At 46.1% G+C, this 16921-nt stretch overlaps 7 non-coding genes across 7 annotated transcripts; all 7 read left to right on the top strand.

The window, feature by feature from the left end:
• Positions 1-2079: 2079 nt before the first annotated feature.
• Positions 2080-2271, top strand: LOC130306940 (U2 spliceosomal RNA). The gene has a single exon (XR_008856217.1). It is a non-coding gene; the product is annotated as a U2 spliceosomal RNA (small nuclear RNA).
• A 2100-nt stretch (positions 2272-4371) lies between these two features.
• Positions 4372-4562, top strand: LOC130306912 (U2 spliceosomal RNA). Its single transcript, XR_008856191.1, has one exon. It is a non-coding gene; the product is annotated as a U2 spliceosomal RNA (small nuclear RNA).
• Positions 4563-6649: 2087 nt separating this feature from the next.
• Positions 6650-6840, top strand: LOC130306911 (U2 spliceosomal RNA). Its single transcript, XR_008856190.1, has one exon. It is a non-coding gene; the product is annotated as a U2 spliceosomal RNA (small nuclear RNA).
• Positions 6841-8921: 2081 nt separating this feature from the next.
• LOC130306910 (U2 spliceosomal RNA) lies at positions 8922-9112 on the top strand. The gene has a single exon (XR_008856189.1). It is a non-coding gene; the product is annotated as a U2 spliceosomal RNA (small nuclear RNA).
• Positions 9113-11198: 2086 nt separating this feature from the next.
• On the top strand, positions 11199-11389 carry LOC130306909 (U2 spliceosomal RNA). The gene has a single exon (XR_008856188.1). It is a non-coding gene; the product is annotated as a U2 spliceosomal RNA (small nuclear RNA).
• A 2073-nt stretch (positions 11390-13462) lies between these two features.
• On the top strand, positions 13463-13653 carry LOC130306936 (U2 spliceosomal RNA). Its single transcript, XR_008856213.1, has one exon. It is a non-coding gene; the product is annotated as a U2 spliceosomal RNA (small nuclear RNA).
• A 2088-nt stretch (positions 13654-15741) lies between these two features.
• Positions 15742-15932, top strand: LOC130306908 (U2 spliceosomal RNA). Its single transcript, XR_008856187.1, has one exon. It is a non-coding gene; the product is annotated as a U2 spliceosomal RNA (small nuclear RNA).
• Positions 15933-16921: the final 989 nt, after the last annotated feature.

The following is a 16921-nucleotide window of genomic DNA, read 5'->3' as shown; positions in this document are numbered from 1 at the left end:
TAAAAAGAAAGATTCCTACTTTCATTTGCTACCTGCTTGCTGGCTAGCCAGCTAGCCAGCCCTGTGGGCCTTGCTGCTGCAGCCAAAAAACAAAAGGTGGTGCTGCTGCTGCTGCTTCTGCTGCTTCTGCTTGTGTCTGGCCGCTGTTGGAGCGTCCAGGCACAGGACTTCTGCTGCTGCTGACTAAATGGCCTCCTTAATTGGATCATTTGAGTAGCCAGCACACTGTGCAGGTAGGGCATGACATGAATAGGCAGCTGCCTTGATAGCGGGTGGGTGCTGAATGTCCTAATTGACAAATAAGATTAATGCTTATGAAGAAATATAAAATCTCATCCCTTCCCCAATATCGCGCCACACCCCTACCCCTTTAATTCCCTGGTTGAACTTGATGGACATATGTCTTTTTTCGACCGTACTAACTATGTAACTATGTAACATAACATGGGGGGGGGGGGGGGTCTCCTGGCTGTTCACACAGGTGTGGTCATTGCTGTACATTGACCATGCATTGCTTCTGTGGGTATTGCAAAGGCAAAGACAAATGCTTCCAGCCATCCATTGCACTAATGGATTGGTCATCAGCTGGCTGTCTATGTCCCGCATCAGTATAGACCAAAGTACAGAGGGTTAGGCTATGCTATTGTGCACCTACCTGATGCATCAGAAGGTGCGAGGCCCTTGCTAAATTCTGTGCACAGACTTTGAGATCTATACTTTAGACTGTATCTAAACCTGCTCCAACATGGACTGACATTCTGGCCTACTTTCAGCCGATGCGACTTGTCTGTCGCTGAACAGTCGCTTTTTATGTATTCAGCACCTATGTATAATGTTGTAAAAATGCTCTAGAAGCTAAAGTCGCAGAAATGTCACACATATTTGGCCTGCAACTTTCTGTGCGACAAATTCAGACAGGAAAAATCAGTATAAATCCTTAGAAAATTATCCCCCAGTGTCTCCATCTGCTGGCGGTATTGAATAAGCATTGCTGTACTGATGGGGTATGCATTAGACGAAAAAAAAGAAGAAAAAGAAGAATAATACGCCCAGAAAAGAGGCGAAAAGGGAGGAAAAACGTAAAAAAACGTGAAAAAAAAGTAAGAGGAAGAGAAGGGAAAAAAAGGTGGAAATGGCGTTTAAAAGTGATTTCGGCGGAGAAATATATATATAGTATATATATATATATATATATATATATACGCGCACACACACACATATATATAAACCGTATTCTCCGTTGAGATATTGCAGCCGCTGCTGTGTCCAGGCCCAGGAGCCTTAGCACTGTGCTGTGATGTCACTCAATACCACTGACATCACTAGGTGTAAACAACATCTCTCCTTTGCTGTGTATGTGACTATGGAGCTGTTTGGTGATGTCGCCTATTATGGCCTTCATAGAAGCAACAGGAGATTGTTGCATCCATCTAGAACCCTCAGAACTACAGTGCTATGATGTCACTCACTTCCACAGGCCTTGCGAGAGTGTAAACAACAACAACCCAGCTTTGTTGTGTATGTAACCATAGGGATTTGTGGATGTCACCTAGAACCTTCACAGCAGCGACAGCTTTATGAGGAGCATCAGCACTGCTCTGCCTGAGCAGAACCATCACCGCCATAGGTTGGTCAAATAACCCGGATTTAACCCACACAGGGTAAGTCCAATGGGGTGCAGGCATGTCCTCTATGCTTACAGCTTCCCGTGGGTGTTGGTTTGATACCGTTTGGGGACAGCCAAGGAGGCATCTGCAGGCAACAAAGGTAGGTGTGTGCTTGTGTGTGTGTTTCCTATGCAGATCCTAAGCCCAGTGTCACATGCAAGTAGGAGGAGTAAGAAGGGTTCCTGGCAAATCCGGGTTATGGATTGCATTTAAAAAGGCCCCGTGGGAGTGCAATGGGCCCCTGTCTTGCTGCTTAGCAATAATGGTATGGGTTTAGGTTCTGCTGTGTGTACTGGTGGTTGACTGCCCCCCAGCCAGAGTGTGCATGGAAAATTGTCTGGCAGCCTCCCTGACAGCAAGCAGTGATAGTGCCCATGAAGGGGACCTTGTTGGGCCCGCCCCTTTCACGGTTATCGCTTCTCGGCCTTTTGGCTAAGATCAAGTGTAGTATTCTTTCTTATCAGTTTAATATCTGATACGTCCCCTATCTGGGGACCATATATTAAATGGATTTTTGAGAACGGGGGCCGATTTCGAAGCTTGCTTCCGTCGCCCTATGCATTGACCCCGATATGGCAGTATCTTCGGGTACAGTGCACCACCCCCTTACAGGGTTAAAAAGAAAGATTCCTACTTTCATTGCTACATGCTTGCTGGCTAGCCAGCTAGCCAGCCCTGTGGGCCTTGCTGCTGCAGCCAAAAAACAAAAGGTGGTGCTGCTGCTGCTGCTTCTGCTGCTTCTGCTTGTGTCTGGCCGCTGTTGGAGCGTCCAGGCACAGGACTTCTGCTGCTGCTGACTAAATGGCCTCCTTAATTGGATCATTTGAGTAGCCAGCACACCTGTGCAGGTAGGGCATAACATGAGTAGGCAGCTGCCTTGATAGCGGGTGGGTGCTGAATGTTCCTAATTGACAAAATAAGATTAATGCTTATGAAGAAATATAAAATCTCATCCCTTCCCCAATATCGCGCCACACCCCTACCCCTTAATTCCCTGGTTGAACTTGATGGACATATGTCTTTTTTCGACCGTACTAAATATGTAACTATGTAACATAACATGGGGGGGGGGGGGGGGGGGGCTCCTGGCTGTTCACACAGGTGTGTCATTGCTGTACATTGACCATGCATTGCTTCTGTGGTATTGCAAAGGCAAAGACAAATGCTTCCAGCCATCCATTGCACTAATGGATTGGTCATCAGCTGGCTGTCTATGTCCCGCATCAATATAGACCAACAGTACAGAGGGTTAGGCTATGCTATTGTGCACCTACCTGATGCATCAGAAGGTGCGAGGCCCTTGCTAAATTCTGTGCACAGACTTTGAGATCTATACTTTAGACTGTATCTAAACCTGCTCCAACATGGACTGACATTCTGGCCTACTTTCAGCCGATGCGACTTGTCTGTCGCTGAAACAGTCGCTTTTTATGTATTCAGCACCTATGTATAATGTTTGTAAAAATGCTCTAGAAGCTAAAGTCGCAGAAATGTCACACATATTTGGCCTGCAACTTTCTGTGCGACAAATTCAGACAGGAAAAATCAGTATAAATCCTTAGAAAATTATCCCCCCAGTGTCTCCATCTGCTGGGCGGTATTGAATAAGCATTGCTGCACTGATGGGGTATGCATTAGACGAAAAAAAAGAAGAAAAGAAGAATAATACGCCCAGAAAAGAGGCGAAAAGGAGAAAAACGTAAAAAAACGTGAAAAAAAAGTAAGAGGAAGAGAAGGGAAAAAAAAGGTGGGGAAATGGGTTTAAAAGTGATTTCGGCGGAGAAATATATATATATAGTATATATATATATATATATATATATATATACGCGCACACACACACATATATATAAACGTATTCTCCGTGAGATATTGCAGCCGCTGCTGTGTCCAGGCCCAGGAGCCTTAGCACTGTGCTGTGATGTCACTCAATACCACTGACATCACTAGGTGTAAACAACATCTCTCCTTTGCTGTGTATGTGACTATGGAGCTGTTTGGTGATGTCGTCTATTATGGCCTTCATAGAAGCAACAGGAGATTGTTGCATCCATCTAGAACCCTCAGAACTACAGTGCTATGATGTCACTCACTTCCACAGGCCTTGCAGAGTGTAAACAACAACAACCCAGCTTTGTTGTGTATGTAACCATAGGGATTTGTGATGTCACCTAGAACCTTCACAGCAGCGACAGCTTTATGAGGAGCATCAGCACTGCTCTGCCTGAGCAGAACCATCACCGCCATAGGTTGTCAAATAACCCGGATTTAACCCACACAGGTAAGTCCAATGGGGTGCAGGCATGTCCTCTATGCTTACAGCTTCCCGTGGGTGTTGGTTTGATACCGTTTGGGGACAGCCAAGGAGCATCTGCAGGCAACAAAGGTAGGTGTGTGCTTGTGTGTGTGTTTCCTATGCAGATCCTAAGCCCAGTGTCACATGCAAGTAGGAGGAGGTAAGAAGGGTTCCTGGCAAATCCGGGTTATGGATTGCATTTAAAAAGGCCCCGTGGGAGTGCAATGGGCCCCTGTCTTGCTGCTTAGCAATAATGGTATGGGTTTAGGTTCTGCTGTGTGTACTGGTGTTGACTGCCCCCCAGCCCAGATGTGTGCATGGAAAATTGTCTGGCAGCCTCCCTGACAGCAAGCAGTGATAGTGCCCATGAAGGGGACCTTGTTGGTTGGGCCCGCCCCTTTCACGGTTATCGCTTCTCGGCCTTTTGGCTAAGATCAAGTGTAGTATCTGTTCTTATCAGTTTAATATCTGATACGTCCCCTATCTGGGGACCATATATTAAATGGATTTTTGAGAACGGGGGCCGATTTCGAAGCTTGCTTCCGTCGCCCTATGCATTGACCCGATATGGCAGTATCTTCGGGTACAGTGCACCACCCCCTTACAGGGTTAAAAAGAAAGATTCCTACTTTCATTGCTACCTGCTTGCTGGCTAGCCAGCTAGCCAGCCCTGTGGGCCTTGCTGCTGCAGCCAAAAAACAAAAGGTGGTGCTGCTGCTGCTGCTTCTGCTGCTTCTGCTTGTGTCTGGCCGCTGTTGGAGCGTCCAGGCACAGGACTTCTGCTGCTGCTGACTAAATGGCCTCCTTAATTGGATCATTTGAGTAGCCAGCACACCTGTGCAGGTAGGGCATGACATGATAGGCAGCTGCCTTGATAGCGGGTGGGTGCTGAATGTTCCTAATTGACAAAATAAGATTAATGCTTATGAAGAAATATAAAATCTCATCCCTTCCCCAATATCGCGCCACACCCCTACCCCTTAATTCCCTGGTTGAACTTGATGGACATATGTCTTTTTTCGACCGTACTAACTATGTAACTATGTAACATAACATGGGGGGGGGGGGGGGGTCTCCTGGCTGTTCACACAGGTGTGTCATTGCTGTACATTGACCATGCATTGCTTCTGTGGTATTGCAAAGGCAAAGACAAATGCTTCCAGCCATCCATTGCACTAATGGATTGGTCATCAGCTGGCTGTCTATGTCCCGCATCAATATAGACCAAAGTACAGAGGGTTAGGCTATGCTATTGTGCACCTACCTGATGCATCAGAAGGTGCGAGGCCCTTGCTAAATTCTGTGCACAGACTTTGAGATCTATACTTTAGACTGTATCTAAACCTGCTCCAACATGGACTGACATTCTGGCCTACTTTCAGCCGATGCGACTTGTCTGTCGCTGAACAGTCGCTTTTTATGTATTCAGCACCTATGTATAATGTTGTAAAAATGCTCTAGAAGCTAAAGTCGCAGAAATGTCACACATATTTGGCCTGCAACTTTCTGTGCGACAAATTCAGACAGGAAAAATCAGTATAAATCCTTAGAAAATTATCCCCCAGTGTCTCCATCTGCTGGCGGTATTGAATAAGCATTGCTGCACTGATGGGGTATGCATTAGACGAAAAAAAAGAAGAAAAAGAAGAATAATACGCCCAGAAAAGAGGCGAAAAGGAGAAAAACGTAAAAAAACGTGAAAAAAAAGTAAGAGGAAGAGAAGGGAAAAAAAGGTGGAAATGGGTTTAAAAGTGATTTCGGCGGAGAAATATATATATATATATATATATATATATATATATATATATATATACGCGCACACACACACATATATATAAACGTATTCTCCGTTGAGATATTGCAGCCGCTGCTGTGTCCAGGCCCAGGAGCCTTAGCACTGTGCTGTGATGTCACTCAATACCACTGACATCACTAGGTGTAAACAACATCTCTCCTTTGCTGTGTATGTGACTATGGAGCTGTTTGGTGATGTCGTCTATTATGGCCTTCATAGAAGCAACAGGAGATTGTTGCATCCATCTAGAACCCTCAGAACTACAGTGCTATGATGTCACTCACTTCCACAGGCCTTGCAGAGTGTAAACAACAACAACCCAGCTTTGTTGTGTATGTAACCATAGGGATTTGTGATGTCACCTAGAACCTTCACAGCAGCGACAGCTTTATGAGGAGCATCAGCACTGCTCTGCCTGAGCAGAACCATCACCTCCATAGGTTGTCAAATAACCCGGATTTAACCCACACAGGTAAGTCCAATGGGGTGCAGGCATGTCCTCTATGCTTACAGCTTCCCGTGGGTGTTGGTTTGATACCGTTTGGGGACAGCCAAGGAGGCATCTGCAGGCAACAAAGGTAGGTGTGTGCTTGTGTGTGTGTTTCCTATGCAGATCCTAAGCCCAGTGTCACATGCAAGTAGGAGGAGTAAGAAGGGTTCCTGGCAAATCCGGGTTATGGATTGCATTTAAAAAGGCCCCGTGGGAGTGCAATGGGCCCCTGTCTTGCTGCTTAGCAATAATGGTATGGGTTTAGGTTCTGCTGTGTGTACTGGTGGTTGACTGCCCCCCAGCCCAGAGTGTGCATGGAAAATTGTCTGGCAGCCTCCCTGACAGCAAGCAGTGATAGTGCCCATGAAGGGGACCTTGTTGGGCCCGCCCCTTTCACGGTTATCGCTTCTCGGCCTTTTGGCTAAGATCAAGTGTAGTATCTGTTCTTATCAGTTTAATATCTGATACGTCCCCTATCTGGGGACCATATATTAAATGGATTTTTGAGAACGGGGGCCGATTTCGAAGCTTGCTTCCGTCGCCCTATGCATTGACCCGATATGGCAGTATCTTCGGGTACAGTGCACCACCCCCTTACAGGGTTAAAAAGAAAGATTCCTACTTTCATTGCTACCTGCTTGCTGGCTAGCCAGCTAGCCAGCCCTGTGGGCCTTGCTGCTGCAGCCAAAAAACAAAAGGTGGTGCTGCTGCTGCTGCTTCTGCTGCTTCTGCTGCTTCTGCTTGTGTCTGGCCGCTGTTGGAGCGTCCAGGCACAGGACTTCTGCTGACTAAATGGCCTCCTTAATTGGATCATTTGAGTAGCCAGCACACCTGTGCAGGTAGGGCATGACATGATAGGCAGCTGCCTTGATAGCGGGTGGGTGCTGAATGTTCCTAATTGACAAAATAAGATTAATGCTTATGAAGAAATATAAAATCTCATCCATTCCCCAATATCGCGCCACACCCCTACCCCTTAATTCCCTGGTTGAACTTGATGGACATATGTCTTTTTTCGACCGTACTAACTATGTAACTATGTAACATAACATGGGGGGGGGGGGGGGTCTCCTGGCTGTTCACACAGGTGTGTCATTGCTGTACATTGACCATGCATTGCTTCTGTGGTATTGCAAAGGCAAAGACAAATGCTTCCAGCCATCCATTGCACTAATGGATTGGTCATCAGCTGGCTGTCTATGTCCCGCATCAATATAGACCAAAGTACAGAGGGTTAGGCTATGCTATTGTGCACCTACCTGATGCATCAGAAGGTGCGAGGCCCTTGCTAAATTCTGTGCACAGACTTTGAGATCTATACTTTAGACTGTATCTAAACCTGCTCCAACATGGACTGACATTCTGGCCTACTTTCAGCCGATGCGACTTGTCTGTCGCTGAACAGTCGCTTTTTATGTATTCAGCACCTATGTATAATGTTGTAAAAATGCTCTAGAAGCTAAAGTCGCAGAAATGTCACACATATTTGGCCTGCAACTTTCTGTGCGACAAATTCAGACAGGAAAAATCAGTATAAATCCTTAGAAAATTATCCCCCAGTGTCTCCATCTGCTGGCGGTATTGAATAAGCATTGCTGCACTGATGGGGTATGCATTAGACGAAAAAAAAGAAGAAAAAGAAGAATAATACGCCCAGAAAAGAGGCGAAAAGGAGAAAAACGTAAAAAAACGTGAAAAAAAAGTTAGAGGAAGAGAAGGGAAAAAAAGGTGGAAATGGGTTTAAAAGTGATTTCGGCGGAGAAATATATATATATATATATATATATATATATATATATACGCGCACACACACACATATATATAAACGTATTCTCCGTTGAGATATTGCAGCCGCTGCTGTGTCCAGGCCCAGGAGCCTTAGCACTGTGCTGTGATGTCACTCAATACCACTGACATCACTAGGTGTAAACAACATCTCTCCTTTGCTGTGTATGTGACTATGGAGCTGTTTGGTGATGTCGTCTATTATGGCCTTCATAGAAGCAACAGGAGATTGTTGCATCCATCTAGAACCCTCAGAACTACAGTGCTATGATGTCACTCACTTCCACAGGCCTTGCAGAGTGTAAACAACAACAACCCAGCTTTGTTGTGTATGTAACCATAGGGATTTGTGATGTCACCTAGAACCTTCACAGCAGCGACAGCTTTATGAGGAGCATCAGCACTGCTCTGCCTGAGCAGAACCATCACCGCCATAGGTTGTCAAATAACCCGGATTTAACCCACACAGGTAAGTCCAATGGGGTGCAGGCATGTCCTCTATGCTTACAGCTTCCCGTGGGTGTTGGTTTGATACCGTTTGGGGACAGCCAAGGAGGCATCTGCAGGCAACAAAGGTAGGTGTGTGCTTGTGTGTGTGTTTCCTATGCAGATCCTAAGCCCAGTGTCACATGCAAGTAGGAGGAGTAAGAAGGGTTCCTGGCAAATCCGGGTTATGGATTGCATTTAAAAAGGCCCCGTGGGAGTGCAATGGGCCCCTGTCTTGCTGCTTAGCAATAATGGTATGGGTTTAGGTTCTGCTGTGTGTACTGGTGGTTGACTGCCCCCCAGCCCAGAGTGTGCATGGAAAATTGTCTGGCAGCCTCCCTGACAGCAAGCAGTGATAGTGCCCATGAAGGGGACCTTGTTGGGCCCGCCCCTTTCACGGTTATCGCTTCTCGGCCTTTTGGCTAAGATCAAGTGTAGTATCTGTTCTTATCAGTTTAATATCTGATACGTCCCCTATCTGGGGACCATATATTAAATGGATTTTTGAGAACGGGGGCCGATTTCGAAGCTTGCTTCCGTCGCCCTATGCATTGACCCGATATGGCAGTATCTTCGGGTACAGTGCACCACCCCCTTACAGGGTTAAAAAGAAAGATTCCTACTTTCATTGCTACCTGCTTGCTGGCTAGCCAGCTAGCCAGCCCTGTGGGCCTTGCTGCTGCAGCCAAAAAACAAAAGGTGGTGCTGCTGCTGCTGCTTCTGCTGCTTCTGCTTGTGTCTGGCCGCTGTTGGAGCGTCCAGGCACAGGACTTCTGCTGCTGCTGACTAAATGGCCTCCTTAATTGGATCATTTGAGTAGCCAGCACACCTGTGCAGGTAGGGCATGACATGATAGGCAGCTGCCTTGATAGCGGGTGGGTGCTGAATGTTCCTAATTGACAAAATAAGATTAATGCTTATGAAGAAATATAAAATCTCATCCCTTCCCCAATATCGCGCCACACCCCTACCCCTTAATTCCCTGGTTGAACTTGATGGACATATGTCTTTTTTCGACCGTACTAACAATGTAACTATGTAACATAACATGGGGGGGGGGGGGGGTCTCCTGGCTGTTCACACAGGTGTGTCATTGCTGTACATTGACCATGCATTGCTTCTGTGGTATTGCAAAGGCAAAGACAAATGCTTCCAGCCATCCATTGCACTAATGGATTGGTCATCAGCTGGCTGTCTATGTCCCGCATCAATATAGACCAAAGTACAGAGGGTTAGGCTATGCTATTGTGCACCTACCTGATGCATCAGAAGGTGCGAGGCCCTTGCTAAATTCTGTGCACAGACTTTGAGATCTATACTTTAGACTGTATCTAAACCTGCTCCAACATGGACTGACATTCTGGCCTACTTTCAGCCGATGCGACTTGTCTGTCGCTGAACAGTCGCTTTTTATGTATTCAGCACCTATGTATAATGTTGTAAAAATGCTCTAGAAGCTAAAGTCGCAGAAATGTCACACATATTTGGCCTGCAACTTTCTGTGCGACAAATTCAGACAGGAAAAATCAGTATAAATCCTTAGAAAATTATCCCCCAGTGTCTCCATCTGCTGGCGGTATTGAATAAGCATTGCTGCACTGATGGGGTATGCATTAGACGAAAAAAAAGAAGAAAAAGAAGAATAATACGCCCAGAAAAGAGGCGAAAAGGAGAAAAACGTAAAAAAACGTGAAAAAAAAGTAAGAGGAAGAGAAGGGAAAAAAAGGTGGAAATGGGTTTAAAAGTGATTTCGGCGGAGAAATATATATATATATATATATATATATATATATATATATATATATACGCGCACACACACACATATATATAAACGTATTCTCCGTTGAGATATTGCAGCCGCTGCTGTGTCCAGGCCCAGGAGCCTTAGCACTGTGCTGTGATGTCACTCAATACCACTGACATCACTAGGTGTAAACAACATCTCTCCTTTGCTGTGTATGTGACTATGGAGCTGTTTGGTGATGTCGTCTATTATGGCCTTCATAGAAGCAACAGGAGATTGTTGCATCCATCTAGAACCCTCAGAACTACAGTGCTATGATGTCACTCACTTCCACAGGCCTTGCAGAGTGTAAACAACAACAACCCAGCTTTGTTGTGTATGTAACCATAGGGATTTGTGATGTCACCTAGAACCTTCACAGCAGCGACAGCTTTATGAGGAGCATCAGCACTGCTCTGCCTGAGCAGAACCATCACCGCCATAGGTTGTCAAATAACCCGGATTTAACCCACACAGGTAAGTCCAATGGGGTGCAGGCATGTCCTCTATGCTTACAGCTTCCCGTGGGTGTTGGTTTGATACCGTTTGGGGACAGCCAAGGAGGCATCTGCAGGCAACAAAGGTAGGTGTGTGCTTGTGTGTGTGTTTCCTATGCAGATCCTAAGCCCAGTGTCACATGCAAGTAGGAGGAGTAAGAAGGGTTCCTGGCAAATCCGGGTTATGGATTGCATTTAAAAAGGCCCCGTGGGAGTGCAATGGGCCCCTGTCTTGCTGCTTAGCAATAATGGTATGGGTTTAGGTTCTGCTGTGTGTACTGGTGGTTGACTGCCCCCCAGCCCAGAGTGTGCATGGAAAATTGTCTGGCAGCCTCCCTGACAGCAAGCAGTGATAGTGCCCATGAAGGGGACCTTGTTGGGCCCGCCCCTTTCACGGTTATCGCTTCTCGGCCTTTTGGCTAAGATCAAGTGTAGTATCTGTTCTTATCAGTTTAATATCTGATACGTCCCCTATCTGGGGACCATATATTAAATGGATTTTTGAGAACGGGGGCCGATTTCGAAGCTTGCTTCCGTCGCCCTATGCATTGACCCGATATGGCAGTATCTTCGGGTACAGTGCACCACCCCCTTACAGGGTTAAAAAGAAAGATTCCTACTTTCATTGCTACCTGCTTGCTGGCTAGCCAGCTAGCCAGCCCTGTGGGCCTTGCTGCTGCAGCCAAAAAACAAAAGGTGGTGCTGCTGCTGCTGCTTCTGCTGCTTCTGCTTGTGTCTGGCCGCTGTTGGAGCGTCCAGGCACAGGACTTCTGCTGCTGCTGACTAAATGGCCTCCTTAATTGGATCATTTGAGTAGCCAGCACACCTGTGCAGGTAGGGCATGACATGATAGGCAGCTGCCTTGATAGCGGGTGGGTGCTGAATGTTCCTAATTGACAAAATAAGATTAATGCTTATGAAGAAATATAAAATCTCATCCCTTCCCCAATATCGCGCCACACCCCTACCCCTTAATTCCCTGGTTGAACTTGATGGACATATGTCTTTTTTCGACCGTACTAACTATGTAACTATGTAACATAACATGGGGGGGGGGGGGGTCTCCTGGCTGTTCACACAGGTGTGTCATTGCTGTACATTGACCATGCATTGCTTCTGTGGTATTGCAAAGGCAAAGACAAATGCTTCCAGCCATCCATTGCACTAATGGATTGGTCATCAGCTGGCTGTCTATGTCCCGCATCAATATAGACCAAAGTACAGAGGGTTAGGCTATGCTATTGTGCACCTACCTGATGCATCAGAAGGTGCGAGGCCCTTGCTAAATTCTGTGCACAGACTTTGAGATCTATACTTTAGACTGTATCTAAACCTGCTCCAACATGGACTGACATTCTGGCCTACTTTCAGCCGATGCGACTTGTCTGTCGCTGAACAGTCGCTTTTTATGTATTCAGCACCTATGTATAATGTTGTAAAAATGCTCTAGAAGCTAAAGTCGCAGAAATGTCACACATATTTGGCCTGCAACTTTCTGTGCGACAAATTCAGACAGGAAAAATCAGTATAAATCCTTAGAAAATTATCCCCCAGTGTCTCCATCTGCTGGCGGTATTGAATAAGCATTGCTGCACTGATGGGGTATGCATTAGACGAAAAAAAAGAAGAAAAAGAAGAATAATACGCCCAGAAAAGAGGCGAAAAGGAGAAAAACGTAAAAAAACGTGAAAAAAAAGTAAGAGGAAGAGAAGGGAAAAAAAGGTGGAAATGGGTTTAAAAGTGATTTCGGCGGAGAAATATATATATATATATATATATATATATATATACGCGCACACACACACATATATATAAACGTATTCTCCGTTGAGATATTGCAGCCGCTGCTGTGTCCAGGCCCAGGAGCCTTAGCACTGTGCTGTGATGTCACTCAATACCACTGACATCACTAGGTGTAAACAACATCTCTCCTTTGCTGTGTATGTGACTATGGAGCTGTTTGGTGATGTCGCCTATTATGGCCTTCATAGAAGCAACAGGAGATTGTTGCATCCATCTAGAACCCTCAGAACTACAGTGCTATGATGTCACTCACTTCCACAGGCCTTGCAGAGTGTAAACAACAACAACCCAGCTTTGTTGTGTATGTAACCATAGGGATTTGTGATGTCACCTAGAACCTTCACAGCAGCGACAGCTTTATGAGGAGCATCAGCACTGCTCTGCCTGAGCAGAACCATCACCGCCATAGGTTGTCAAATAACCCGGATTTAACCCACACAGGTAAGTCCAATGGGGTGCAGGCATGTCCTCTATGCTTACAGCTTCCCGTGGGTGTTGGTTTGATACCGTTTGGGGACAGCCAAGGAGGCATCTGCAGGCAACAAAGGTAGGTGTGTGCTTGTGTGTGTGTTTCCTATGCAGATCCTAAGCCCAGTGTCACATGCAAGTAGGAGGAGTAAGAAGGGTTCCTGGCAAATCCGGGTTATGGATTGCATTTAAAAAGGCCCCGTGGGAGTGCAATGGGCCCCTGTCTTGCTGCTTAGCAATAATGGTATGGGTTTAGGTTCTGCTGTGTGTACTGGTGGTTGACTGCCCCCCAGCCCAGAGTGTGCATGGAAAATTGTCTGGCAGCCTCCCTGACAGCAAGCAGTGATAGTGCCCATGAAGGGGACCTTGTTGGGCCCGCCCCTTTCACGGTTATCGCTTCTCGGCCTTTTGGCTAAGATCAAGTGTAGTATCTGTTCTTATCAGTTTAATATCTGATACGTCCCCTATCTGGAGACCATATATTAAATGGATTTTTGAGAACGGGGGCCGATTTCGAAGCTTGCTTCCGTCGCCCTATGCATTGACCCGATATGGCAGTATCTTCGGGTACAGTGCACCACCCCCTTACAGGGTTAAAAAGAAAGATTCCTACTTTCATTGCTACCTGCTTGCTGGCTAGCCAGCTAGCCAGCCCTGTGGGCCTTGCTGCTGCAGCCAAAAAACAAAAGGTGGTGCTGCTGCTGCTGCTTCTGCTGCTTCTGCTTGTGTCTGGCCGCTGTTGGAGCGTCCAGGCACAGGACTTCTGCTGCTGCTGACTAAATGGCCTCCTTAATTGGATCATTTGAGTAGCCAGCACACCTGTGCAGGTAGGGCATGACATGATAGGCAGCTGCCTTGATAGCGGGTGGGTGCTGAATGTTCCTAATTGACAAAATAAGATTAATGCTTATGAAGAAATATAAAATCTCATCCCTTCCCCAATATCGCGCCACACCCCTACCCCTTAATTCCCTGGTTGAACTTGATGGACATATGTCTTTTTTCGACCGTACTAACTATGTAACTATGTAACATAACATGGGGGGGGGGGGGGGGGTCTCCTGGCTGTTCACACAGGTGTGTCATTGCTGTACATTGACCATGCATTGCTTCTGTGGTATTGCAAAGGCAAAGACAAATGCTTCCAGCCATCCATTGCACTAATGGATTGGTCATCAGCTGGCTGTCTATGTCCCGCATCAATATAGACCAAAGTACAGAGGGTTAGGCTATGCTATTGTGCACCTACCTGATGCATCAGAAGGTGCGAGGCCCTTGCTAAATTCTGTGCACAGACTTTGAGATCTATACTTTAGACTGTATCTAAACCTGCTCCAACATGGACTGACATTCTGGCCTACTTTCAGCCGATGCGACTTGTCTGTCGCTGAACAGTCGCTTTTTATGTATTCAGCACCTATGTATAATGTTGTAAAAATGCTCTAGAAGCTAAAGTCGCAGAAATGTCACACATATTTGGCCTGCAACTTTCTGTGCGACAAATTCAGACAGGAAAAATCAGTATAAATCCTTAGAAAATTATCCCCCAGTGTCTCCATCTGCTGGCGGTATTGAATAAGCATTGCTGCACTGATGGGGTATGCATTAGACGAAAAAAAAGAAGAAAAAGAAGAATAATACGCCCAGAAAAGAGGCGAAAAGGAGAAAAACGTAAAAAAACGTGAAAAAAAAGTAAGAGGAAGAGAAGGGAAAAAAAGGTGGAAATGGGTTTAAAAGTGATTTCGGCGGAGAAATATATATATATATATATATATATATATATATATATATATATATACGCGCACACACACACATATATATAAACGTATTCTCCGTTGAGATATTGCAGCCGCTGCTGTGTCCAGGCCCAGGAGCCTTAGCACTGTGCTGTGATGTCACTCAATACCACTGACATCACTAGGTGTAAACAACATCTCTCCTTTGCTGTGTATGTGACTATGGAGCTGTTTGGTGATGTCGTCTATTATGGCCTTCATAGAAGCAACAGGAGATTGTTGCATCCATCTAGAACCCTCAGAACTACAGTGCTATGATGTCACTCACTTCCACAGGCCTTGCAGAGTGTAAACAACAACAACCCAGCTTTGTTGTGTATGTAACCATAGGGATTTGTGATGTCACCTAGAACCTTCACAGCAGCGACAGCTTTATGAGGAGCATCAGCACTGCTCTGCCTGAGCAGAACCATCACCGCCATAGGTTGTCAAATAACCCGGATTTAACCCACACAGGTAAGTCCAATGGGGTGCAGGCATGTCCTCTATGCTTACAGCTTCCCGTGGGTGTTGGTTTGATACCGTTTGGGGACAGCCAAGGAGGCATCTGCAGGCAACAAAGGTAGGTGTGTGCTTGTGTGTGTGTTTCCTATGCAGATCCTAAGCCCAGTGTCACATGCAAGTAGGAGGAGTAAGAAGGGTTCCTGGCAAATCCGGGTTATGGATTGCATTTAAAAAGGCCCCGTGGGAGTGCAATGGGCCCCTGTCTTGCTGCTTAGCAATAATGGTATGGGTTTAGGTTCTGCTGTGTGTACTGGTGGTTGACTGCCCCCCAGCCCAGAGTGTGCATGGAAAATTGTCTGGCAGCCTCCCTGACAGCAAGCAGTGATAGTGCCCATGAAGGGGACCTTGTTGGGCCCGCCCCTTTCACGGTTATCGCTTCTCGGCCTTTTGGCTAAGATCAAGTGTAGTATCTGTTCTTATCAGTTTAATATCTGATACGTCCCCTATCTGGGGACCATATATTAAATGGATTTTTGAGAACGGGGGCCGATTTCGAAGCTTGCTTCCGTCGCCCTATGCATTGACCCGATATGGCAGTATCTTCGGGTACAGTGCACCACCCCCTTACAGGGTTAAAAAGAAAGATTCCTACTTTCATTGCTACCTGCTTGCTGGCTAGCCAGCTAGCCAGCCCTGTGGGCCTTGCTGCTGCAGCCAAAAAACAAAAGGTGGTGCTGCTGCTGCTGCTTCTGCTGCTTCTGCTTGTGTCTGGCCGCTGTTGGAGCGTCCAGGCACAGGACTTCTGCTGCTGCTGACTAAATGGCCTCCTTAATTGGATCATTTGAGTAGCCAGCACACCTGTGCAGGTAGGGCATGACATGATAGGCAGCTGCCTTGATAGCGGGTGGGTGCTGAATGTTCCTAATTGACAAAATAAGATTAATGCTTATGAAGAAATATAAAATCTCATCCCTTCCCCAATATCGCGCCACACCCCTACCCCTTAATTCCCTGGTTGAACTTGATGGACATATGTCTTTTTTCGACCGTACTAACTATGTAACTATGTAACATAACATGGGGGGGGGGGGGGGTCTCCTGGCTGTTCACACAGGTGTGTCATTGCTGTACATTGACCATGCATTGCTTCTGTGGTATTGCAAAGGCAAAGACAAATGCTTCCAGCCATCCATTGCACTAATGGATTGGTCATCAGCTGGCTGTCTATGTCCCGCATCAATATAGACCAAAGTACAGAGGGTTAGGCTATGCTATTGTGCACCTACCTGATGCATCAGAAGGTGCGAGGCCCTTGCTAAATTCTGTGCACAGACTTTGAGATCTATACTTTAGACTGTATCTAAACCTGCTCCAACATGGACTGACATTCTGGCCTACTTTCAGCCGATGCGACTTGTCTGTCGCTGAACAGTCGCTTTTTATGTATTCAGCACCTATGTATAATGTTGTAAAAATGCTCTAGAAGCTAAAGTCGCAGAAATGTCACACATATTTGGCCTGCAACTTTCTGTGCGACAAATTCAGACAGGAAAAATCAGTATAAATCCTTAGAAAATTATCCCCCAGTGTCTCCATCTGCTGGCGGTATTG

The sequence above is a fragment of the Hyla sarda genome, unplaced genomic scaffold (genome assembly GCF_029499605.1).
Source record: "Hyla sarda isolate aHylSar1 unplaced genomic scaffold, aHylSar1.hap1 scaffold_1411, whole genome shotgun sequence".
Classification (NCBI taxonomy): domain Eukaryota; kingdom Metazoa; phylum Chordata; class Amphibia; order Anura; family Hylidae; genus Hyla; species Hyla sarda.
This window is presented reverse-complemented; position numbering and strand designations above follow the sequence as displayed.